The sequence below is a fragment of the Lissotriton helveticus genome, chromosome 1_2 (genome assembly GCF_964261635.1).
Source record: "Lissotriton helveticus chromosome 1_2, aLisHel1.1, whole genome shotgun sequence".
Lineage (NCBI taxonomy): Eukaryota > Metazoa > Chordata > Amphibia > Caudata > Salamandridae > Lissotriton > Lissotriton helveticus.
In genome coordinates, this window is record NC_136058.1 from 377,597,541 (window position 1) to 377,620,054 (window position 22,514).

Sequence of the window (22,514 nt, forward strand, 5' to 3'; positions counted from 1 at the left end):
AATTTCATAATTAGGATAGAAAACAAAAGGCCTAGCCCTGTAATACAACTGTAGGCATATGAGGAGGGGAAAATAAGTCAAAAGGCCATCAGCATTTGTTGATCTGGCTTGAAGGCTGTAAGTGTAAGGACCTTGTGGCGCAACGGTAGCGCGTCTGACTCCAGATCAGAAGGTTGCGTGGTCAAATCACGTCGGGGTCACTGCTTACCATTTTATTCCCCACTGAGTTCATATATTTCCTTTCGAAAACAAAGTCAAAGGAACGCAGCCTTGCATTGGCCGGGAATCGAACCCGGGCCTCACGCGTGGCAGGCGAGAATTCTACCACTGAACCACCAATGCTTCACATGGGGAGTTCACAGGCATAGCTCTGTCCAAGACAGTGATCAGGTGCACACACTTAAATTGTACACATATGAACAAAGTGTGCGCAGCAGACATGACAACGCCAAAGTTTCACATGATGATGGCTTATATAAGACAAGCTCCAGGCAGGCACATACATATCAAGATATATATTGAGTCTAAGGAAAAATGCTGTAGTCACTCGTCTCTGTGGTGCAATCGGTTAGCGCGTTCGGCTGTTAACTAAAAGGTTGGTGGTTCAAGCCCACCCAGGGACGTATTATTTTGCCTGCATGAAACACTTGAATGGAAAACAGATACATACCTTTGCTCTCTCCTGCTGGACACCCTTTCCCTGAATATTTCAATTCTCTGCGTTCTCTCGGCACCTGCAGTCAATTTCATAATTAGGATAGAAAACAAAAGGTCAAGCTCTGTAATACAACTGTAGGCATATGAGGAGGGGAAAATAAGTCAAAAGGCCCACAGCATTTGTTGATCTGGCTCCGAAAGCTGTAAGTGTAAGGACCTCGTGGCGCAACGGTAGCGCGTCTGACTCCAGATCAGAAGGTTGCGTGTTCAAATCACGTCGGGGTCACTGCTTACCATTTTATTCCCCACTGAGGTCATATATTTCCTTTCGAAAACAAAGTCAAAAGAAAGCAGTCTTGCATTGGCCGGGAATCGAACCCGGGCCTCCCGCGTGGCAGGCGAGAATACTACCACTGAACCACCAATGCTTCACATGGGTTGTTCACAGGCAGAGCTCTGCCCAAGACAGTGATCAGGTGCACACACTTAAATTGTACACATATGAACAAAGTGTGCGCAGCAGACATGATAACGCCAACGTTTCACATGAAGATGGCAAGAATCAGATGCAGGAGACTATAACTATGAATGTCTTTGCATTTGCTGAGGTCACTGGCTTGGGACTAGAGTTGTGTTTATCAGGGCATGATGGCAGGCTGCTCCCGACAAAAGTGGTTCACAGAATGCACCCGCCAGATCACCAGCACTATTGTGTTTCATATTATCTCACTGAACTCTCCTCCTGGAAAATCCTTCCCACTGGCTTTCCCAGATTCTGTGTCCTCCCCTAAATGCTGGGGTGAAACGGGCAGAGTTCTGCGCCCTGCGTCCCTTTACGCGTCCCTAACGCGCTCCCAACGCGGCCTACAGCCCTGGTCGGGCACAGCCCTGGTCGGGCTTAGATCACTGGAGCCTTTTGTGACCAAGAACTCCGGAAGCCTAGGGTCAGGCCTGTTGCACAGGCATATTGTGCCTTGCCAATCCGGGATTGTTGTGTTTCAGGGCCTAGCCATCAATACTCCTGGGATTTCTTTCCCTGAGAACCCTCTTGTCCCTGTCCTCCCACAAGCCCCAGCTTTTATGTAAAATAAAGTGTGCACCATGGGCCTTCCCCTATTTGCTCTCTCCCCAATCTCTTTCTCCAAAGCTGAGCTCTGAAGGTAAATGTATCTATCTGAGTGAGGGGCTAGGGAGGGCCTTTCCCAGCAGTCTTACAAGTCAAGAGTTCAGAGAAAGCACCTGCTATGGGAGGGAGACTTTGCTCACAGAGAAGTCAAGTCTAACATAACACATCTGATGGGCAAGGCACACGCCTTACTGGCTGGTAGCACACCTACAGAGGAGCAGGGAGCTATGCTAAGCAGGCAACAGAAAAGTCATGTATGTGTCTCATACACTGGGACCGGTAGTAATACTGGCTCTAAGACCATTAGACAGTAGTCTATTCATCATTACGTCCAACAATAACAAGACACTAAGCAAATGAGAAATGCTGTATGGCATAAAGACGCATTATATAACACAAGCTCCAGGCAGGCACACAATTATCAAGATATATATTGAGTCTCAGGAACTGTGCTACAGTTATTAACCTCTGTGGTGCAAATGGTTAGCGCGTTCGGTTGTTAACAGAAAGGTTGGTGGTTCAAGCCCACCCAGGGAAGTATCCTTTTTGCCTGCATGAAACACTTTAATGAAACACAGATACGTACCTCTGCTCTCTCCTGCTTAAGACCCTTTATCTGAACATTTCAATCCTCTGCGTTCTCTCTGCACCTGCAGTCAATTTCATAATTAGGATAGAAAACAAAAGGCCTAGCCCTGTAATACAACTGTAGGCATATGAGGAGGGGAAAATAAGTCAAAAGGCCATCAGCATTTGTTGATCTGGCTTGAAGGCTGTAAGTGTAAGGACCTTGTGGCGCAACGGTAGCGCGTCTGACTCCAGATCAGAAGGTTGCGTGGTCAAATCACGTCGGGGTCACTGCTTACCATTTTATTCCCCACTGAGTTCATATATTTCCTTTCGAAAACAAAGTCAAAGGAACGCAGCCTTGCATTGGCCGGGAATCGAACCCGGGCCTCACGCGTGGCAGGCGAGAATTCTACCACTGAACCACCAATGCTTCACATGGGGAGTTCACAGGCATAGCTCTGTCCAAGACAGTGATCAGGTGCACACACTTAAATTGTACACATATGAACAAAGTGTGCGCAGCAGACATGACAACGCCAAAGTTTCACATGATGATGGCTTATATAAGACAAGCTCCAGGCAGGCACATACATATCAAGATATATATTGAGTCTAAGGAAAAATGCTGTAGTCACTCGTCTCTGTGGTGCAATCGGTTAGCGCGTTCGGCTGTTAACTAAAAGGTTGGTGGTTCAAGCCCACCCAGGGACGTATTATTTTGCCTGCATGAAACACTTGAATGGAAAACAGATACATACCTTTGCTCTCTCCTGCTGGACACCCTTTCCCTGAATATTTCAATTCTCTGCGTTCTCTCGGCACCTGCAGTCAATTTCATAATTAGGATAGAAAACAAAAGGTCAAGCTCTGTAATACAACTGTAGGCATATGAGGAGGGGAAAATAAGTCAAAAGGCCCACAGCATTTGTTGATCTGGCTCCGAAAGCTGTAAGTGTAAGGACCTCGTGGCGCAACGGTAGCGCGTCTGACTCCAGATCAGAAGGTTGCGTGTTCAAATCACGTCGGGGTCACTGCTTACCATTTTATTCCCCACTGAGGTCATATATTTCCTTTCGAAAACAAAGTCAAAAGAAAGCAGTCTTGCATTGGCCGGGAATCGAACCCGGGCCTCCCGCGTGGCAGGCGAGAATACTACCACTGAACCACCAATGCTTCACATGGGTTGTTCACAGGCAGAGCTCTGCCCAAGACAGTGATCAGGTGCACACACTTAAATTGTACACATATGAACAAAGTGTGCGCAGCAGACATGATAACGCCAACGTTTCACATGAAGATGGCAAGAATCAGATGCAGGAGACTATAACTATGAATGTCTTTGCATTTGCTGAGGTCACTGGCTTGGGACTAGAGTTGTGTTTATCAGGGCATGATGGCAGGCTGCTCCCGACAAAAGTGGTTCACAGAATGCACCCGCCAGATCACCAGCACTATTGTGTTTCAGATTATCTCACTGAACTCTCCTCCTGGAAAATCCTTCCCACTGGCTTTCCCAGATTCTGTGTCCTCCCCTAAATGCTGGGGTGAAACGGGCAGAGTTCTGCGCCCTGCGTCCCTTTACGCGTCCCTAACGCGCTCCCAATGCGGCCTACAGCCCTGGTCGGGCTTAGATCACTGGAGCCTTTTGTGACCAAGAACTCCGGAAGCCTAGGGTCAGGCCTGTTGCACAGGCATATTGTGCCTTGCCAATCCGGGATTGTTGTGTTTCAGGGCCTAGCCATCAATACTCCTGGGATTTCTTTCCCTGAGAACCCTCTTGTCCCTGTCCTCCCACAAGCCCCTGCTTTTATGTAAAATAAAGTGTGCACCATGGGCCTTCCCCTATTTGCTCTCTCCCCAATCTCTTTCTCCAAAGCTGAGCTCTGAAGGTAAATGTATCTATCTGAGTGAGGGGCTAGGGAGGGCCTTTCCCAGCAGTCTTACAAGTCAAGAGTTCAGAGAAAGCACCTGCTATGGGAGGGAGACTTTGCTCACAGAGAAGTCAAGTCTAACATAACACATCTGATGGGCAAGGCACACGCCTTACTGGCTGGTAGCACACCTACAGAGGAGCAGGGAGCTATGCTAAGCAGGCAACAGAAAAGTCATGTATGTGTCTCATACACTGGGACCGGTAGTAATACTGGCTCTAAGACCATTAGACAGTAGTCTATTCATCATTACGTCCAACAATAACAAGACACTAAGCAAATGAGAAATGCTGTATGGCATAAAGACGCATTATATAACACAAGCTCCAGGCAGGCACACAATTATCAAGATATATATTGAGTCTCAGGAACTGAGCTACAGTTATTAACCTCTGTGGTGCAAATGGTTAGCGCGTTCGGTTGTTAACAGAAAGGTTGGTGGTTCAAGCCCACCCAGGGAAGTATCCTTTTTGCCGGCATGAAACACTTTAATGAAACACAGATACGTACCTCTGCTCTCTCCTGCTTAAGACCCTTTATCTGAACATTTCAATCCTCTGCGTTCTCTCTGCACCTGCAGTCAATTTCATAATTAGGATAGAAAACAAAAGGCCTAGCCCTGTAATACAACTGTAGGCATATGAGGAGGGGAAAATAAGTCAAAAGGCCATCAGCATTTGTTGATCTGGCTTGAAGGCTGTAAGTGTAAGGACCTTGTGGCGCAACGGTAGCGCGTCTGACTCCAGATCAGAAGGTTGCGTGGTCAAATCACGTCGGGGTCACTGCTTACCATTTTATTCCCCACTGAGTTCATATATTTCCTTTCGAAAACAAAGTCAAAGGAACGCAGCCTTGCATTGGCCGGGAATCGAACCCGGGCCTCCCGCGTGGCAGGCGAGAATTCTACCACTGAACCACCAATGCTTCACATGGGGAGTTCACAGGCATAGCTCTGTCCAAGACAGTGATCAGGTGCACACACTTAAATTGTACACATATGAACAAAGTGTGCGCAGCAGACATGACAACGCCAAAGTTTCACATGATGATGGCTTATATAAGACAAGCTCCAGGCAGGCACATACATATCAAGATATATATTGAGTCTAAGGAAAGATGCTGTAGTCACTCGTCTCTGTGGCGCAATCGGTTAGCGCGTTCGGCTGTTAACCGAAAGGTTGGTGGTTCAAGCCCACCCAGGGACGTATTATTTTGCCTGAATGAAACACTTGAATGGAAAACAGATACATACCTTTGCTCTCTCCTGCTGGACACCCTTTCCCTGAATATTTCAATTCTCTGCGTTCTCTCGGCACCTGCAGTCAATTTCATAATTAGGATAGAAAACAAAAGGTCAAGCTCTGTAATACAACTGTAGGCATATGAGGAGGGGAAAATAAGTCAAAAGGCCCACAGCATTTGTTGATCTGGCTCCGAAAGCTGTAAGTGTAAGGACCTCGTGGCGCAACGGTAGCGCGTCTGACTCCAGATCAGAAGGTTGCGTGTCCAAATCACGTCGGGGTCACTGCTTACCATTTTATTCCCCACTGAGGTCATATATTTCCTTTCGAAAACAAAGTCAAAAGAAAGCAGTCTTGCATTGGCCGGGAATCGAACCCGGGCCTCCCGCGTGGCAGGCGAGACTTCTACCACTGAACCACCAATGCTTCACATAGGTTGTTCACAGGCAGAGCTCTGCCCAAGACAGTGATCAGGTGCACACACTTAAATTGTACACATATGAACAAAGTGTGCGCAGCAGACATGATAACGCCAACGTTTCACATGAAGATGGCAAGAATCAGATGCAGGAGACTATAACTATGAATGTCTTTGCATTTGCTGAGGTCACTGGCTTGGGACTAGAGTTGTGTTTATCAGGGCATGATGGCAGGCTGCTCCCGACAAAAGTGGTTCACAGAATGCACCCGCCAGATCACCAGCACTATTGTGTTTCAGATTATCTCACTGAACTCTCCTCCTGGAAAATCCTTCCCACTGGCTTTCCCAGATTCTGTGTCCTCCCCTAAATGCTGGGGTGAAACGGGCAGAGTTCTGCGCCCTGCGTCCCTTTACGCGTCCCTAACGCGCTCCCAACGCGGCCTACAGCCCTGGTCGGGCACAGCCCTGGTCGGGCTTAGATCACTGGAGCCTTTTGTGACCAAGAACTCCGGAAGCCTAGGGTCAGGCCTGTTGCACAGGCATATTGTGCCTTGCCAATCCGGGATTGTTGTGTTTCAGGGCCTAGCCATCAATACTCCTGGGATTTCTTTCCCTGAGAACCCTCTTGTCCCTGTCCTCCCACAAGCCCCTGCTTTTATGTAAAATAAAGTGTGCACCATGGGCCTTCCCCTATTTGCTCTCTCCCCAATCTCTTTCTCCAAAGCTGAGCTCTGAAGGTAAATGTATCTATCTGAGTGAGGGGCTAGGGAGGGCCTTTCCCAGCAGTCTTACAAGTCAAGAGTTCAGAGAAAGCACCTGCTATGGGAGGGAGACTTTGCTCACAGAGAAGTCAAGTCTAACATAACACATCTGATGGGCAAGGCACACGCCTTACTGGCTGGTAGCACACCTACAGAGGAGCAGGGAGCTATGCTAAGCAGGCAACAGAAAAGTCATGTATGTGTCTCATACACTGGGACCGGTAGTAATACTGGCTCTAAGACCATTAGACAGTAGTCTATTCATCATTACGTCCAACAATAACAAGACACTAAGCAAATGAGAAATGCTGTATGGCATAAAGACGCATTATATAACACAAGCTCCAGGCAGGCACACAATTATCAAGATATATATTGAGTCTCAGGAACTGAGCTACAGTTATTAACCTCTGTGGTGCAAATGGTTAGCGCGTTCGGTTGTTAACAGAAAGGTTGGTGGTTCAAGCCCACCCAGGGAAGTATCCTTTTTGCCGGCATGAAACACTTTAATGAAACACAGATACGTACCTCTGCTCTCTCCTGCTTAAGACCCTTTATCTGAACATTTCAATCCTCTGCGTTCTCTCTGCACCTGCAGTCAATTTCATAATTAGGATAGAAAACAAAAGGCCTAGCCCTGTAATACAACTGTAGGCATATGAGGAGGGGAAAATAAGTCAAAAGGCCATCAGCATTTGTTGATCTGGCTTGAAGGCTGTAAGTGTAAGGACCTTGTGGCGCAACGGTAGCGCGTCTGACTCCAGATCAGAAGGTTGCGTGGTCAAATCACGTCGGGGTCACTGCTTACCATTTTATTCCCCACTGAGTTCATATATTTCCTTTCGAAAACAAAGTCAAAGGAACGCAGCCTTGCATTGGCCGGGAATCAAACCCGGGCCTCCCGCGTGGCAGGCGAGAATTCTACCACTGAACCACCAATGCTTCACATGGGGAGTTCACAGGCATAGCTCTGTCCAAGACAGTGATCAGGTGCACACACTTAAATTGTACACATATGAACAAAGTGTGCGCAGCAGACATGACAACGCCAAAGTTTCACATGATGATGGCTTATATAAGACAAGCTCCAGGCAGGCACATACATATCAAGATATATATTGAGTCTAAGGAAAGATGCTGTAGTCACTCGTCTCTGTGGCGCAATCGGTTAGCGCGTTCGGCTGTTAACCGAAAGGTTGGTGGTTCAAGCCCACCCAGGGACGTATTATTTTGCCTGAATGAAACACTTGAATGGAAAACAGATACATACCTTTGCTCTCTCCTGCTGGACACCCTTTCCCTGAATATTTCAATTCTCTGCGTTCTCTCGGCACCTGCAGTCAATTTCATAATTAGGATAGAAAACAAAAGGTCAAGCTCTGTAATACAACTGTAGGCATATGAGGAGGGGAAAATAAGTCAAAAGGCCCACAGCATTTGTTGATCTGGCTCCGAAAGCTGTAAGTGTAAGGACCTCGTGGCGCAACGGTAGCGCGTCTGACTCCAGATCAGAAGGTTGCGTGTCCAAATCACGTCGGGGTCACTGCTTACCATTTTATTCCCCACTGAGGTCATATATTTCCTTTCGAAAACAAAGTCAAAAGAAAGCAGTCTTGCATTGGCCGGGAATCGAACCCGGGCCTCCCGCGTGGCAGGCGAGACTTCTACCACTGAACCACCAATGCTTCACATAGGTTGTTCACAGGCAGAGCTCTGCCCAAGACAGTGATCAGGTGCACACACTTAAATTGTACACATATGAACAAAGTGTGCGCAGTAGACATGATAACGCCAACGTTTCACATGAAGATGGCAAGAATCAGATGCAGGAGACTATAACTATGAATGTCTTTGCATTTGCTGAGGTCACTGGCTTGGGACTAGAGTTGTGTTTATCAGGGCATGATGGCAGGCTGCTCCCGACAAAAGTGGTTCACAGAATGCACCCGCCAGATCACCAGCACTATTGTGTTTCAGATTATCTCACTGAACTCTCCTCCTGGAAAATCCTTCCCACTGGCTTTCCCAGATTCTGTGTCCTCCCCTAAATGCTGGGGTGAAACGGGCAGAGTTCTGCGCCCTGCGTCCCTTTACGCGTCCCTAACGCGCTCCCAACGCGGCCTACAGCCCTGGTCGGGCACAGCCCTGGTCGGGCTTAGATCACTGGAGCCTTTTGTGACCAAGAACTCCGGAAGCCTAGGGTCAGGCCTGTTGCACAGGCATATTGTGCCTTGCCAATCCGGGATTGTTGTGTTTCAGGGCCTAGCCATCAATACTCCTGGGATTTCTTTCCCTGAGAACCCTCTTGTCCCTGTCCTCCCACAAGCCCCTGCTTTTATGTAAAATAAAGTGTGCACCATGGGCCTTCCCCTATTTGCTCTCTCCCCAATCTCTTTCTCCAAAGCTGAGCTCTGAAGGTAAATGTATCTATCTGAGTGAGGGGCTAGGGAGGGCCTTTCCCAGCAGTCTTACAAGTCAAGAGTTCAGAGAAAGCACCTGCTATGGGAGGGAGACTTTGCTCACAGAGAAGTCAAGTCTAACATAACACATCTGATGGGCAAGGCACACGCCTTACTGGCTGGTAGCACACCTACAGAGGAGCAGGGAGCTATGCTAAGCAGGCAACAGAAAAGTCATGTATGTGTCTCATACACTGGGACCGGTAGTAATACTGGCTCTAAGACCATTAGACAGTAGTCTATTCATCATTACGTCCAACAATAACAAGACACTAAGCAAATGAGAAATGCTGTATGGCATAAAGACGCATTATATAACACAAGCTCCAGGCAGGCACACAATTATCAAGATATATATTGAGTCTCAGGAACTGAGCTACAGTTATTAACCTCTGTGGTGCAAATGGTTAGCGCGTTCGGTTGTTAACAGAAAGGTTGGTGGTTCAAGCCCACCCAGGGAAGTATCCTTTTTGCCGGCATGAAACACTTTAATGAAACACAGATACGTACCTCTGCTCTCTCCTGCTTAAGACCCTTTATCTGAACATTTCAATCCTCTGCGTTCTCTCTGCACCTGCAGTCAATTTCATAATTAGGATAGAAAACAAAAGGCCTAGCCCTGTAATACAACTGTAGGCATATGAGGAGGGGAAAATAAGTCAAAAGGCCATCAGCATTTGTTGATCTGGCTTGAAGGCTGTAAGTGTAAGGACCTTGTGGCGCAACGGTAGCGCGTCTGACTCCAGATCAGAAGGTTGCGTGGTCAAATCACGTCGGGGTCACTGCTTACCATTTTATTCCCCACTGAGTTCATATATTTCCTTTCGAAAACAAAGTCAAAGGAACGCAGCCTTGCATTGGCCGGGAATCAAACCCGGGCCTCCCGCGTGGCAGGCGAGAATTCTACCACTGAACCACCAATGCTTCACATGGGGAGTTCACAGGCATAGCTCTGTCCAAGACAGTGATCAGGTGCACACACTTAAATTGTACACATATGAACAAAGTGTGCGCAGCAGACATGACAACGCCAAAGTTTCACATGATGATGGCTTATATAAGACAAGCTCCAGGCAGGCACATACATATCAAGATATATATTGAGTCTAAGGAAAGATGCTGTAGTCACTCGTCTCTGTGGCGCAATCGGTTAGCGCGTTCGGCTGTTAACCGAAAGGTTGGTGGTTCAAGCCCACCCAGGGACGTATTATTTTGCCTGAATGAAACACTTGAATGGAAAACAGATACATACCTTTGCTCTCTCCTGCTGGACACCCTTTCCCTGAATATTTCAATTCTCTGCGTTCTCTCGGCACCTGCAGTCAATTTCATAATTAGGATAGAAAACAAAAGGTCAAGCTCTGTAATACAACTGTAGGCATATGAGGAGGGGAAAATAAGTCAAAAGGCCCACAGCATTTGTTGATCTGGCTCCGAAAGCTGTAAGTGTAAGGACCTCGTGGCGCAACGGTAGCGCGTCTGACTCCAGATCAGAAGGTTGCGTGTCCAAATCACGTCGGGGTCACTGCTTACCATTTTATTCCCCACTGAGGTCATATATTTCCTTTCGAAAACAAAGTCAAAAGAAAGCAGTCTTGCATTGGCCGGGAATCAAACCCGGGCCTCCCGCGTGGCAGGCGAGAATTCTACCACTGAACCACCAATGCTTCACATGGGTTGTTCACAGGCAGAGCTCTGCCCAAGACAGTGATCAGGTGCACACACTTAAATTGTACACATATGAACAAAGTGTGCGCAGCAGACATGATAACGCCAACGTTTCACATGAAGATGGCAAGAATCAGATGCAGGAGACTATAACTATGAATGTCTTTGCATTTGCTGAGGTCACTGGCTTGGGACTAGAGTTGTGTTTATCAGGGCATGATGGCAGGCTGCTCCCGACAAAAGTGGTTCACAGAATGCACCCGCCAGATCACCAGCACTATTGTGTTTCAGATTATCTCACTGAACTCTCCTCCTGGAAAATCCTTCCCACTGGCTTTCCCAGATTCTGTGTCCTCCCCTAAATGCTGGGGTGAAACGGGCAGAGTTCTGCGCCCTGCGTCCCTTTACGCGTCCCTAACGCGCTCCCAACGCGGCCTACAGCCCTGGTCGGGCACAGCCCTGGTCGGGCTTAGATCACTGGAGCCTTTTGTGACCAAGAACTCCGGAAGCCTAGGGTCAGGCCTGTTGCACAGGCATATTGTGCCTTGCCAATCCGGGATTGTTGTGTTTCAGGGCCTAGCCATCAATACTCCTGGGATTTCTTTCCCTGAGAACCCTCTTGTCCCTGTCCTCCCACAAGCCCCAGCTTTTATGTAAAATAAAGTGTGCACCATGGGCCTTCCCCTATTTGCTCTCTCCCCAATCTCTTTCTCCAAAGCTGAGCTCTGAAGGTAAATGTATCTATCTGAGTGAGGGGCTAGGGAGGGCCTTTCCCAGCAGTCTTACAAGTCAAGAGTTCAGAGAAAGCACCTGCTATGGGAGGGAGACTTTGCTCACAGAGAAGTCAAGTCTAACATAACACATCTGATGGGCAAGGCACACGCCTTACTGGCTGGTAGCACACCTACAGAGGAGCAGGGAGCTATGCTAAGCAGGCAACAGAAAAGTCATGTATGTGTCTCATACACTGGGACCGGTAGTAATACTGGCTCTAAGACCATTAGACAGTAGTCTATTCATCATTACGTCCAACAATAACAAGACACTAAGCAAATGAGAAATGCTGTATGGCATAAAGACGCATTATATAACACAAGCTCCAGGCAGGCACACAATTATCAAGATATATATTGAGTCTCAGGAACTGAGCTACAGTTATTAACCTCTGTGGTGCAAATGGTTAGCGCGTTCGGTTGTTAACAGAAAGGTTGGTGGTTCAAGCCCACCCAGGGAAGTATCCTTTTTGCCGGCATGAAACACTTTAATGAAACACAGATACGTACCTCTGCTCTCTCCTGCTTAAGACCCTTTATCTGAACATTTCAATCCTCTGCGTTCTCTCTGCACCTGCAGTCAATTTCATAATTAGGATAGAAAACAAAAGGCCTAGCCCTGTAATACAACTGTAGGCATATGAGGAGGGGAAAATAAGTCAAAAGGCCATCAGCATTTGTTGATCTGGCTTGAAGGCTGTAAGTGTAAGGACCTTGTGGCGCAACGGTAGCGCGTCTGACTCCAGATCAGAAGGTTGCGTGGTCAAATCACGTCGGGGTCACTGCTTACCATTTTATTCCCCACTGAGTTCATATATTTCCTTTCGAAAACAAAGTCAAAGGAACGCAGCCTTGCATTGGCCGGGAATCAAACCCGGGCCTCCCGCGTGGCAGGCGAGAATTCTACCACTGAACCACCAATGCTTCACATGGGGAGTTCACAGGCATAGCTCTGTCCAAGACAGTGATCAGGTGCACACACTTAAATTGTACACATATGAACAAAGTGTGCGCAGCAGACATGACAACGCCAAAGTTTCACATGATGATGGCTTATATAAGACAAGCTCCAGGCAGGCACATACATATCAAGATATATATTGAGTCTAAGGAAAGATGCTGTAGTCACTCGTCTCTGTGGCGCAATCGGTTAGCGCGTTTGGCTGTTAACCGAAAGGTTGGTGGTTCAAGCCCACCCAGGGACGTATTATTTTGCCTGAATGAAACACTTGAATGGAAAACAGATACATACCTTTGCTCTCTCCTGCTGGACACCCTTTCCCTGAATATTTCAATTCTCTGCGTTCTCTCGGCACCTGCAGTCAATTTCATAATTAGGATAGAAAACAAAAGGTCAAGCTCTGTAATACAACTGTAGGCATATGAGGAGGGGAAAATAAGTCAAAAGGCCCACAGCATTTGTTGATCTGGCTCCGAAAGCTGTAAGTGTAAGGACCTCGTGGCGCAACGGTAGCGCGTCTGACTCCAGATCAGAAGGTTGCGTGTCCAAATCACGTCGGGGTCACTGCTTACCATTTTATTCCCCACTGAGGTCATATATTTCCTTTCGAAAACAAAGTCAAAAGAAAGCAGTCTTGCATTGGCCGGGAATCGAACCCGGGCCTCCCGCGTGGCAGGCGAGACTTCTACCACTGAACCACCAATGCTTCACATAGGTTGTTCACAGGCAGAGCTCTGCCCAAGACAGTGATCAGGTGCACACACTTAAATTGTACACATATGAACAAAGTGTGCGCAGCAGACATGATAACGCCAACGTTTCACATGAAGATGGCAAGAATCAGATGCAGGAGACTATAACTATGAATGTCTTTGCATTTGCTGAGGTCACTGGCTTGGGACTAGAGTTGTGTTTATCAGGGCATGATGGCAGGCTGCTCCCGACAAAAGTGGTTCACAGAATGCACCCGCCAGATCACCAGCACTATTGTGTTTCAGATTATCTCACTGAACTCTCCTCCTGGAAAATCCTTCCCACTGGCTTTCCCAGATTCTGTGTCCTCCCCTAAATGCTGGGGTGAAACGGGCAGAGTTCTGCGCCCTGCGTCCCTTTACGCGTCCCTAACGCGCTCCCAACGCGGCCTACAGCCCTGGTCGGGCTTAGATCACTGGAGCCTTTTGTGACCAAGAACTCCGGAAGCCTAGGGTCAGGCCTGTTGCACAGGCATATTGTGCCTTGCCAATCCGGGATTGTTGTGTTTCAGGGCCTAGCCATCAATACTCCTGGGATTTCTTTCCCTGAGAACCCTCTTGTCCCTGTCCTCCCACAAGCCCCTGCTTTTATGTAAAATAAAGTGTGCACCATGGGCCTTCCCCTATTTGCTCTCTCCCCAATCTCTTTCTCCAAAGCTGAGCTCTGAAGGTAAATGTATCTATCTGAGTGAGGGGCTAGGGAGGGCCTTTCCCAGCAGTCTTACAAGTCAAGAGTTCAGAGAAAGCACCTGCTATGGGAGGGAGACTTTGCTCACAGAGAAGTCAAGTCTAACATAACACATCTGATGGGCAAGGCACACGCCTTACTGGCTGGTAGCACACCTACAGAGGAGCAGGGAGCTATGCTAAGCAGGCAACAGAAAAGTCATGTATGTGTCTCATACACTGGGACCGGTAGTAATACTGGCTCTAAGACCATTAGACAGTAGTCTATTCATCATTACGTCCAACAATAACAAGACACTAAGCAAATGAGAAATGCTGTATGGCATAAAGACGCATTATATAACACAAGCTCCAGGCAGGCACACAATTATCAAGATATATATTGAGTCTCAGGAACTGAGCTACAGTTATTAACCTCTGTGGTGCAAATGGTTAGCGCGTTCGGTTGTTAACAGAAAGGTTGGTGGTTCAAGCCCACCCAGGGAAGTATCCTTTTTGCCGGCATGAAACACTTTAATGAAACACAGATACGTACCTCTGCTCTCTCCTGCTTAAGACCCTTTATCTGAACATTTCAATCCTCTGCGTTCTCTCTGCACCTGCAGTCAATTTCATAATTAGGATAGAAAACAAAAGGCCTAGCCCTGTAATACAACTGTAGGCATATGAGGAGGGGAAAATAAGTCAAAAGGCCATCAGCATTTGTTGATCTGGCTTGAAGGCTGTAAGTGTAAGGACCTTGTGGCGCAACGGTAGCGCGTCTGACTCCAGATCAGAAGGTTGCGTGGTCAAATCACGTCGGGGTCACTGCTTACCATTTTATTCCCCACTGAGTTCATATATTTCCTTTCGAAAACAAAGTCAAAGGAACGCAGCCTTGCATTGGCCGGGAATCAAACCCGGGCCTCCCGCGTGGCAGGCGAGAATTCTACCACTGAACCACCAATGCTTCACATGGGGAGTTCACAGGCATAGCTCTGTCCAAGACAGTGATCAGGTGCACACACTTAAATTGTACACATATGAACAAAGTGTGCGCAGCAGACATGACAACGCCAAAGTTTCACATGATGATGGCTTATATAAGACAAGCTCCAGGCAGGCACATACATATCAAGATATATATTGAGTCTAAGGAAAGATGCTGTAGTCACTCGTCTCTGTGGCGCAATCGGTTAGCGCGTTTGGCTGTTAACCGAAAGGTTGGTGGTTCAAGCCCACCCAGGGACGTATTATTTTGCCTGAATGAAACACTTGAATGGAAAACAGATACATACCTTTGCTCTCTCCTGCTGGACACCCTTTCCCTGAATATTTCAATTCTCTGCGTTCTCTCGGCACCTGCAGTCAATTTCATAATTAGGATAGAAAACAAAAGGTCAAGCTCTGTAATACAACTGTAGGCATATGAGGAGGGGAAAATAAGTCAAAAGGCCCACAGCATTTGTTGATCTGGCTCCGAAAGCTGTAAGTGTAAGGACCTCGTGGCGCAACGGTAGCGCGTCTGACTCCAGATCAGAAGGTTGCGTGTCCAAATCACGTCGGGGTCACTGCTTACCATTTTATTCCCCACTGAGGTCATATATTTCCTTTCGAAAACAAAGTCAAAAGAAAGCAGTCTTGCATTGGCCGGGAATCGAACCCGGGCCTCCCGCGTGGCAGGCGAGACTTCTACCACTGAACCACCAATGCTTCACATAGGTTGTTCACAGGCAGAGCTCTGCCCAAGACAGTGATCAGGTGCACACACTTAAATTGTACACATATGAACAAAGTGTGCGCAGCAGACATGATAACGCCAACGTTTCACATGAAGATGGCAAGAATCAGATGCAGGAGACTATAACTATGAATGTCTTTGCATTTGCTGAGGTCACTGGCTTGGGACTAGAGTTGTGTTTATCAGGGCATGATGGCAGGCTGCTCCCGACAAAAGTGGTTCACAGAATGCACCCGCCAGATCACCAGCACTATTGTGTTTCAGATTATCTCACTGAACTCTCCTCCTGGAAAATCCTTCCCACTGGCTTTCCCAGATTCTGTGTCCTCCCCTAAATGCTGGGGTGAAACGGGCAGAGTTCTGCGCCCTGCGTCCCTTTACGCGTCCCTAACGCGCTCCCAACGCGGCCTACAGCCCTGGTCGGGCTTAGATCACTGGAGCCTTTTGTGACCAAGAACTCCGGAAGCCTAGGGTCAGGCCTGTTGCACAGGCATATTGTGCCTTGCCAATCCGGGATTGTTGTGTTTCAGGGCCTAGCCATCAATACTCCTGGGATTTCTTTCCCTGAGAACCCTCTTGTCCCTGTCCTCCCACAAGCCCCTGCTTTTATGTAAAATAAAGTGTGCACCATGGGCCTTCCCCTATTTGCTCTCTCCCCAATCTCTTTCTCCAAAGCTGAGCTCTGAAGGTAAATGTATCTATCTGAGTGAGGGGCTAGGGAGGGCCTTTCCCAGCAGTCTTACAAGTCAAGAGTTCAGAGAAAGCACCTGCTATGGGAGGGAGACTTTGCTCACAGAGAAGTCAAGTCTAACATAACACATCTGATGGGCAAGGCACACGCCTTACTGGCTGGTAGCACACCTACAGAGGAGCAGGGAGCTATGCTAAGCAGGCAACAGAAAAGTCATGTATGTGTCTCATACACTGGGACCGGTAGTAATACTGGCTCTAAGACCATTAGACAGTAGTCTATTCATCATTACGTCCAACAATAACAAGACACTAAGCAAATGAGAAATGCTGTATGGCATAAAGACGCATTATATAACACAAGCTCCAGGCAGGCACACAATTATCAAGATATATATTGAGTCTCAGGAACTGAGCTACAGTTATTAACCTCTGTGGTGCAAATGGTTAGCGCGTTCGGTTGTTAACAGAAAGGTTGGTGGTTCAAGCCCACCCAGGGAAATATCCTTTTTGCCGGCATGAAACACTTTAATGAAACACAGATACGTACCTCTGCTCTCTCCTGCTTAAGACCCTTTATCTGAACATTTCAATCCTCTGCGTTCTCTCTGCACCTGCAGTCAATTTCATAATTAGGATAGAAAACAAAAGGCCTAGCCCTGTAATACAACTGTAGGCATATGAGGAGGGGAAAATAAGTCAAAAGGCCATCAGCATTTGTTGATCTGGCTTGAAGGCTGTAAGTGTAAGGACCTTGTGGCGCAACAGTAGCGCGTCTGACTCCAGATCAGAAGGTTGCGTGGTCAAATCACGTCGGGGTCACTGCTTACCATTTTATTCCCCACTGAGTTCATATATTTCCTTTCGAAAACAAAGTCAAAGGAACGCAGCCTTGCATTGGCCGGGAATCAAACCCGGGCCTCCCGCGTGGCAGGCGAGAATTCTACCACTGAACCACCAATGCTTCACATGGGGAGTTCACAGGCATAGCTCTGTCCAAGACAGTGATCAGGTGCACACACTTAAATTGTACACATATGAACAAAGTGTGCGCAGCAGACATGACAACGCCAAAGTTTCACATGATGATGGCTTATATAAGACAAGCTCCAGGCAGGCACATACATATCAAGATATATATTGAGTCTAAGGAAAGATGCTGTAGTCACTCGTCTCTGTGGCGCAATCGGTTAGCGCGTTCGGCTGTTAACCGAAAGGTTGGTGGTTCAAGCCCACCCAGGGACGTATTATTTTGCCTGAATGAAACACTTGAATGGAAAACAGATACATACCTTTGCTCTCTCCTGCTGGACACCCTTTCCCTGAATATTTCAATTCTCTGCGTTCTCTCGGCACCTGCAGTCAATTTCATAATTAGGATAGAAAACAAAAGGTCAAGCTCTGTAATACAACTGTAGGCATATGAGGAGGGGAAAATAAGTCAAAAGGCCCACAGCATTTGTTGATCTGGCTCCGAAAGCTGTAAGTGTAAGGACCTCGTGGCGCAACGGTAGCGCGTCTGACTCCAGATCAGAAGGTTGCGTGTCCAAATCACGTCGGGGTCACTGCTTACCATTTTATTCCCCACTGAGGTCATATATTTCCTTTCGAAAACAAAGTCAAAAGAAAGCAGTCTTGCATTGGCCGGGAATCAAACCCGGGCCTCCCGCGTGGCAGGCGAGAATTCTACCACTGAACCACCAATGCTTCACATGGGTTGTTCACAGGCAGAGCTCTGCCCAAGACAGTGATCAGGTGCACACACTTAAATTGTACACATATGAACAAAGTGTGCGCAGCAGACATGATAACGCCAACGTTTCACATGAAGATGGCAAGAATCAGATGCAGGAGACTATAACTATGAATGTCTTTGCATTTGCTGAGGTCACTGGCTTGGGACTAGAGTTGTGTTTATCAGGGCATGATGGCAGGCTGCTCCCGACAAAAGTGGTTCACAGAATGCACCCGCCAGATCACCAGCACTATTGTGTTTCAGATTATCTCACTGAACTCTCCTCCTGGAAAATCCTTCCCACTGGCTTTCCCAGATTCTGTGTCCTCCCCTAAATGCTGGGGTGAAACGGGCAGAGTTCTGCGCCCTGCGTCCCTAACGCGCTCCCAACGCGGCCTACAGCCCTGGTCGGGCACAGCCCTGGTCGGGCTTAGATCACTGGAGCCTTTTGTGACCAAGAACTCCGGAAGCCTAGGGTCAGGCCTGTTGCACAGGCATATTGTGCCTTGCCAATCCGGGATTGTTGTGTTTCAGGGCCTAGCCATCAATACTCCTGGGATTTCTTTCCCTGAGAACCCTCTTGTCCCTGTCCTCCCACAAGCCCCAGCTTTTATGTAAAATAAAGTGTGCACCATGGGCCTTCCCCTATTTGCTCTCTCCCCAATCTCTTTCTCCAAAGCTGAGCTCTGAAGGTAAATGTATCTATCTGAGTGAGGGGCTAGGGAGGGCCTTTCCCAGCAGTCTTACAAGTCAAGAGTTCAGAGAAAGCACCTGCTATGGGAGGGAGACTTTGCTCACAGAGAAGTCAAGTCTAACATAACACATCTGATGGGCAAGGCACACGCCTTACTGGCTGGTAGCACACCTACAGAGGAGCAGGGAGCTATGCTAAGCAGGCAACAGAAAAGTCATGTATGTGTCTCATACACTGGGACCGGTAGTAATACTGGCTCTAAGACCATTAGACAGTAGTCTATTCATCATTACGTCCAACAATAACAAGACACTAAGCAAATGAGAAATGCTGTATGGCATAAAGACGCATTATATAACACAAGCTCCAGGCAGGCACACAATTATCAAGATATATATTGAGTCTCAGGAACTGTGCTACAGTTATTAACCTCTGTGGTGCAAATGGTTAGCGCGTTCGGTTGTTAACAGAAAGGTTGTGGTTCAAGCCCACCCAGGGAAGTATCCTTTTTGCCGGCATGAAACACTTTAATGAAACACAGATACGTACCTCTGCTCTCTCCTGCTTAAGACCCTTTATCTGAACATTTTAATCCTCTGCGTTCTCTCTGCACCTGCAGTCAATTTCATAATTAGGATAGAAAACAAAAGGCCTAGCCCTGTAATACAACTGTAGGCATATGAGGAGGGGAAAATAAGTCAAAAGGCCATCAGCATTTGTTGATCTGGCTTGAAGGCTGTAAGTGTAAAGACCTTGTGGCGCAACGGTAGCGCGTCTGACTCCAGATCAGAAGGTTGCGTGGTCAAATCACGTCGGGGTCACTGCTTGCCATTTTATTCCCCACTGAGTTCATATATTTCCTTTCGAAAACAAAGTCAAAGGAACGCAGCCTTGCATTGGCCGGGAATCGAACCCGGGCCTCCCGCGTGGCAGGCGAGAATTCTACCACTGAACCACCAATGCTTCACATGGGGAGTTCACAGGCATAGCTCTGTCCAAGACAGTGATCAGTTGCACACACTTAAATTGTACACATATGAACAAAGTGTGCGCAGCAGACATGACAACGCCAAAGTTTCACATGATGATGGCTTATATAAGACAAGCTCCAGGCAGGCACATACATATCAAGATATATATTGAGTCTAAGGAAAGATGCTGTAGTCACTCGTCTCTGTGGCGCAATCGGTTAGCGCGTTCGGCTGTTAACCGAAAGGTTGGTGGTTCAAGCCCACCCAGGGACGTATTATTTTGCCTGAATGAAACACTTGAATGGAAAACAGATACATACCTTTGCTCTCTCCTGCTGGACACCCTTTCCCTGAATATTTCAATTCTCTGCGTTCTCTCGGCACCTGCAGTCAATTTCATAATTAGGATAGAAAACAAAAGGTCAAGCTCTGTAATACAACTGTAGGCATATGAGGAGGGGAAAATAAGTCAAAAGGCCCACAGCATTTGTTGATCTGGCTCCGAAAGCTGTAAGTGTAAGGACCTCGTGGCGCAACGGTAGCGCGTCTGACTCCAGATCAGAAGGTTGCGTGTTCAAATCAAGTCGGGGTCACTGCTTACCATTTTATTCCCCACTGAGGTCATATATTTCCTTTCGAAAACAAAGTCAAAAGAAAGCAGTCTTGCATTGGCCGGGAATCGAACCCGGGCCTCCCGCGTGGCAGGCGAGAATTCTACCACTGAACCACCAATGCTTCACATGGGTTGTTCACAGGCAGAGCTCTGCCCAAGACAGTGATCAGGTGCACACACTTAAATTGTACACATATGAACAAAGTGTGCGCAGCAGACATGATAACGCCAACGTTTCACATGAAGATGGCAAGAATCAGATGCAGGAGACTATAACTATGAATGTCTTTGCATTTGCTGAGGTCACTGGCTTGGGACTAGAGTTGTGTTTATCAGGGCATGATGGCAGGCTGCTCCCGACAAAAGTGGTTCACAGAATGCACCCGCCAGATCACCAGCACTATTGTGTTTCAGATTATCTCACTGAACTCTCCTCCTGGAAAATCCTTCCCACTGGCTTTCCCAGATTCTGTGTCCTCCCCTAAATGCTGGGGTGAAACGGGCAGAGTTCTGCGCCCTGCGTCCCTTTACGCGTCCCTAACGCGCTCCCAACGCGGCCTACAGCCCTGGTCGGGCTTAGATCACTGGAGCCTTTTGTGACCAAGAACTCCGGAAGCCTAGGGTCAGGCCTGTTGCACAGGCATATTGTGCCTTGCCAATCCGGGATTGTTGTGTTTCAGGGCCTAGCCATCAATACTCCTGGGATTTCTTTCCCTGAGAACCCTCTTGTCCCTGTCCTCCCACAAGCCCCAGCTTTTATGTAAAATAAAGTGTGCACCATGGGCCTTCCCCTATTTGCTCTCTCCCCAATCTCTTTCTCCAAAGCTGAGCTCTGAAGGTAAATGTATCTATCTGAGTGAGGGGCTAGGGAGGGCCTTTCCCAGCAGTCTTACAAGTCAAGAGTTCAGAGAAAGCACCTGCTATGGGAGGGAGACTTTGCTCACAGAGAAGTCAAGTCTAACATAACACATCTGATGGGCAAGGCACACGCCTTACTGGCTGGTAGCACACCTACAGAGGAGCAGGGAGCTATGCTAAGCAGGCAACAGAAAAGTCATGTATGTGTCTCATACACTGGGACCGGTAGTAATACTGGCTCTAAGACCATTAGACAGTAGTCTATTCATCATTACGTCCAACAATAACAAGACACTAAGCAAATGAGAAATGCTGTATGGCATAAAGACGCATTATATAACACAAGCTCCAGGCAGGCACACAATTATCAAGATATATATTGAGTCTCAGGAACTGTGCTACAGTTATTAACCTCTGTGGTGCAAATGGTTAGCGCGTTCGGTTGTTAACAGAAAGGTTGGTGGTTCAAGCCCACCCAGGGAAGTATCCTTTTTGCCGGCATGAAACACTTTAATGAAACACAGATACGTACCTCTGCTCTCTCCTGCTTAAGACCCTTTATCTGAACATTTCAATCCTCTGCGTTCTCTCTGCACCTGCAGTCAATTTCATAATTAGGATAGAAAACAAAAGGCCTAGCCCTGTAATACAACTGTAGGCATATGAGGAGGGGAAAATAAGTCAAAAGGCCATCAGCATTTGTTGATCTGGCTTGAAGGCTGTAAGTGTAAGGACCTTGTGGCGCAACGGTAGCGCGTCTGACTCCAGATCAGAAGGTTGCGTGGTCAAATCACGTCGGGGTCACTGCTTACCATTTTATTCCCCACTGAGTTCATATATTTCCTTTCGAAAACAAAGTCAAAGGAATGCAGCCTTGCATTGGCCGGGAATCGAACCCGGGCCTCCCGCGTGGCAGGCGAGAATTCTACCACTGAACCACCAATGCTTCACATGGGGAGTTCACAGGCATAGCTCTGTCCAAGACAGTGATCAGGTGCACACACTTAAATTGTACACATATGAACAAAGTGTGCGCAGCAGACATGACAACGCCAAAGTTTCACATGATGATGGCTTATATAAGACAAGCTCCAGGCAGGCACATACATATCAAGATATATATTGAGTCTAAGGAAAGATGCTGTAGTCACTCGTCTCTGTGGCGCAATCGGTTAGCGTGTTCGGCTGTTAACCGAAAGGTTGGTGGTTCAAGCTCACCAAGGACG

General features: G+C 47.6%; 31 non-coding genes across 31 annotated transcripts; 18 read left to right on the forward strand and 13 right to left on the reverse strand.

Moving 5' to 3' along the window:
* Nucleotides 1-271: 271 nt before the first annotated feature.
* Nucleotides 272-342, reverse strand: TRNAG-GCC (transfer RNA glycine (anticodon GCC)). Its single transcript has one exon. It is a non-coding gene; the product is annotated as a tRNA-Gly (tRNA).
* Nucleotides 343-549: 207 nt separating this feature from the next.
* On the forward strand, nt 550-623 carry TRNAN-GUU (transfer RNA asparagine (anticodon GUU)). The gene has a single exon. It is a non-coding gene; the product is annotated as a tRNA-Asn (tRNA).
* Nucleotides 624-871: 248 nt separating this feature from the next.
* TRNAW-CCA (transfer RNA tryptophan (anticodon CCA)) lies at nt 872-943 on the forward strand. The gene has a single exon. It is a non-coding gene; the product is annotated as a tRNA-Trp (tRNA).
* Nucleotides 944-2,712: 1,769 nt separating this feature from the next.
* Nucleotides 2,713-2,783, reverse strand: TRNAG-GCC (transfer RNA glycine (anticodon GCC)). The gene has a single exon. It is a non-coding gene; the product is annotated as a tRNA-Gly (tRNA).
* Nucleotides 2,784-2,990: 207 nt separating this feature from the next.
* Nucleotides 2,991-3,064, forward strand: TRNAN-GUU (transfer RNA asparagine (anticodon GUU)). Its single transcript has one exon. It is a non-coding gene; the product is annotated as a tRNA-Asn (tRNA).
* Nucleotides 3,065-3,312: 248 nt separating this feature from the next.
* On the forward strand, nt 3,313-3,384 carry TRNAW-CCA (transfer RNA tryptophan (anticodon CCA)). The gene has a single exon. It is a non-coding gene; the product is annotated as a tRNA-Trp (tRNA).
* A 1,753-nt stretch (nt 3,385-5,137) lies between these two features.
* TRNAG-GCC (transfer RNA glycine (anticodon GCC)) lies at nt 5,138-5,208 on the reverse strand. Its single transcript has one exon. It is a non-coding gene; the product is annotated as a tRNA-Gly (tRNA).
* A 207-nt stretch (nt 5,209-5,415) lies between these two features.
* TRNAN-GUU (transfer RNA asparagine (anticodon GUU)) lies at nt 5,416-5,489 on the forward strand. Its single transcript has one exon. It is a non-coding gene; the product is annotated as a tRNA-Asn (tRNA).
* A 248-nt stretch (nt 5,490-5,737) lies between these two features.
* Nucleotides 5,738-5,809, forward strand: TRNAW-CCA (transfer RNA tryptophan (anticodon CCA)). The gene has a single exon. It is a non-coding gene; the product is annotated as a tRNA-Trp (tRNA).
* A 1,769-nt stretch (nt 5,810-7,578) lies between these two features.
* Nucleotides 7,579-7,649, reverse strand: TRNAG-GCC (transfer RNA glycine (anticodon GCC)). The gene has a single exon. It is a non-coding gene; the product is annotated as a tRNA-Gly (tRNA).
* Nucleotides 7,650-7,856: 207 nt separating this feature from the next.
* TRNAN-GUU (transfer RNA asparagine (anticodon GUU)) lies at nt 7,857-7,930 on the forward strand. Its single transcript has one exon. It is a non-coding gene; the product is annotated as a tRNA-Asn (tRNA).
* Nucleotides 7,931-8,178: 248 nt separating this feature from the next.
* Nucleotides 8,179-8,250, forward strand: TRNAW-CCA (transfer RNA tryptophan (anticodon CCA)). The gene has a single exon. It is a non-coding gene; the product is annotated as a tRNA-Trp (tRNA).
* Nucleotides 8,251-10,019: 1,769 nt separating this feature from the next.
* On the reverse strand, nt 10,020-10,090 carry TRNAG-GCC (transfer RNA glycine (anticodon GCC)). Its single transcript has one exon. It is a non-coding gene; the product is annotated as a tRNA-Gly (tRNA).
* Nucleotides 10,091-10,297: 207 nt separating this feature from the next.
* TRNAN-GUU (transfer RNA asparagine (anticodon GUU)) lies at nt 10,298-10,371 on the forward strand. The gene has a single exon. It is a non-coding gene; the product is annotated as a tRNA-Asn (tRNA).
* Nucleotides 10,372-10,619: 248 nt separating this feature from the next.
* Nucleotides 10,620-10,691, forward strand: TRNAW-CCA (transfer RNA tryptophan (anticodon CCA)). Its single transcript has one exon. It is a non-coding gene; the product is annotated as a tRNA-Trp (tRNA).
* A 71-nt stretch (nt 10,692-10,762) lies between these two features.
* TRNAG-GCC (transfer RNA glycine (anticodon GCC)) lies at nt 10,763-10,833 on the reverse strand. Its single transcript has one exon. It is a non-coding gene; the product is annotated as a tRNA-Gly (tRNA).
* A 1,627-nt stretch (nt 10,834-12,460) lies between these two features.
* Nucleotides 12,461-12,531, reverse strand: TRNAG-GCC (transfer RNA glycine (anticodon GCC)). Its single transcript has one exon. It is a non-coding gene; the product is annotated as a tRNA-Gly (tRNA).
* A 207-nt stretch (nt 12,532-12,738) lies between these two features.
* Nucleotides 12,739-12,812, forward strand: TRNAN-GUU (transfer RNA asparagine (anticodon GUU)). Its single transcript has one exon. It is a non-coding gene; the product is annotated as a tRNA-Asn (tRNA).
* Nucleotides 12,813-13,060: 248 nt separating this feature from the next.
* TRNAW-CCA (transfer RNA tryptophan (anticodon CCA)) lies at nt 13,061-13,132 on the forward strand. Its single transcript has one exon. It is a non-coding gene; the product is annotated as a tRNA-Trp (tRNA).
* A 1,753-nt stretch (nt 13,133-14,885) lies between these two features.
* On the reverse strand, nt 14,886-14,956 carry TRNAG-GCC (transfer RNA glycine (anticodon GCC)). The gene has a single exon. It is a non-coding gene; the product is annotated as a tRNA-Gly (tRNA).
* A 207-nt stretch (nt 14,957-15,163) lies between these two features.
* TRNAN-GUU (transfer RNA asparagine (anticodon GUU)) lies at nt 15,164-15,237 on the forward strand. Its single transcript has one exon. It is a non-coding gene; the product is annotated as a tRNA-Asn (tRNA).
* Nucleotides 15,238-15,485: 248 nt separating this feature from the next.
* On the forward strand, nt 15,486-15,557 carry TRNAW-CCA (transfer RNA tryptophan (anticodon CCA)). Its single transcript has one exon. It is a non-coding gene; the product is annotated as a tRNA-Trp (tRNA).
* Nucleotides 15,558-17,310: 1,753 nt separating this feature from the next.
* On the reverse strand, nt 17,311-17,381 carry TRNAG-GCC (transfer RNA glycine (anticodon GCC)). Its single transcript has one exon. It is a non-coding gene; the product is annotated as a tRNA-Gly (tRNA).
* Nucleotides 17,382-17,588: 207 nt separating this feature from the next.
* TRNAN-GUU (transfer RNA asparagine (anticodon GUU)) lies at nt 17,589-17,662 on the forward strand. Its single transcript has one exon. It is a non-coding gene; the product is annotated as a tRNA-Asn (tRNA).
* Nucleotides 17,663-17,910: 248 nt separating this feature from the next.
* TRNAW-CCA (transfer RNA tryptophan (anticodon CCA)) lies at nt 17,911-17,982 on the forward strand. The gene has a single exon. It is a non-coding gene; the product is annotated as a tRNA-Trp (tRNA).
* Nucleotides 17,983-18,053: 71 nt separating this feature from the next.
* TRNAG-GCC (transfer RNA glycine (anticodon GCC)) lies at nt 18,054-18,124 on the reverse strand. The gene has a single exon. It is a non-coding gene; the product is annotated as a tRNA-Gly (tRNA).
* Nucleotides 18,125-19,738: 1,614 nt separating this feature from the next.
* On the reverse strand, nt 19,739-19,809 carry TRNAG-GCC (transfer RNA glycine (anticodon GCC)). The gene has a single exon. It is a non-coding gene; the product is annotated as a tRNA-Gly (tRNA).
* Nucleotides 19,810-20,016: 207 nt separating this feature from the next.
* On the forward strand, nt 20,017-20,090 carry TRNAN-GUU (transfer RNA asparagine (anticodon GUU)). The gene has a single exon. It is a non-coding gene; the product is annotated as a tRNA-Asn (tRNA).
* A 248-nt stretch (nt 20,091-20,338) lies between these two features.
* TRNAW-CCA (transfer RNA tryptophan (anticodon CCA)) lies at nt 20,339-20,410 on the forward strand. The gene has a single exon. It is a non-coding gene; the product is annotated as a tRNA-Trp (tRNA).
* Nucleotides 20,411-20,481: 71 nt separating this feature from the next.
* On the reverse strand, nt 20,482-20,552 carry TRNAG-GCC (transfer RNA glycine (anticodon GCC)). The gene has a single exon. It is a non-coding gene; the product is annotated as a tRNA-Gly (tRNA).
* A 1,611-nt stretch (nt 20,553-22,163) lies between these two features.
* Nucleotides 22,164-22,234, reverse strand: TRNAG-GCC (transfer RNA glycine (anticodon GCC)). The gene has a single exon. It is a non-coding gene; the product is annotated as a tRNA-Gly (tRNA).
* Between the last annotated feature and the right edge of the window lie 280 nt (nt 22,235-22,514).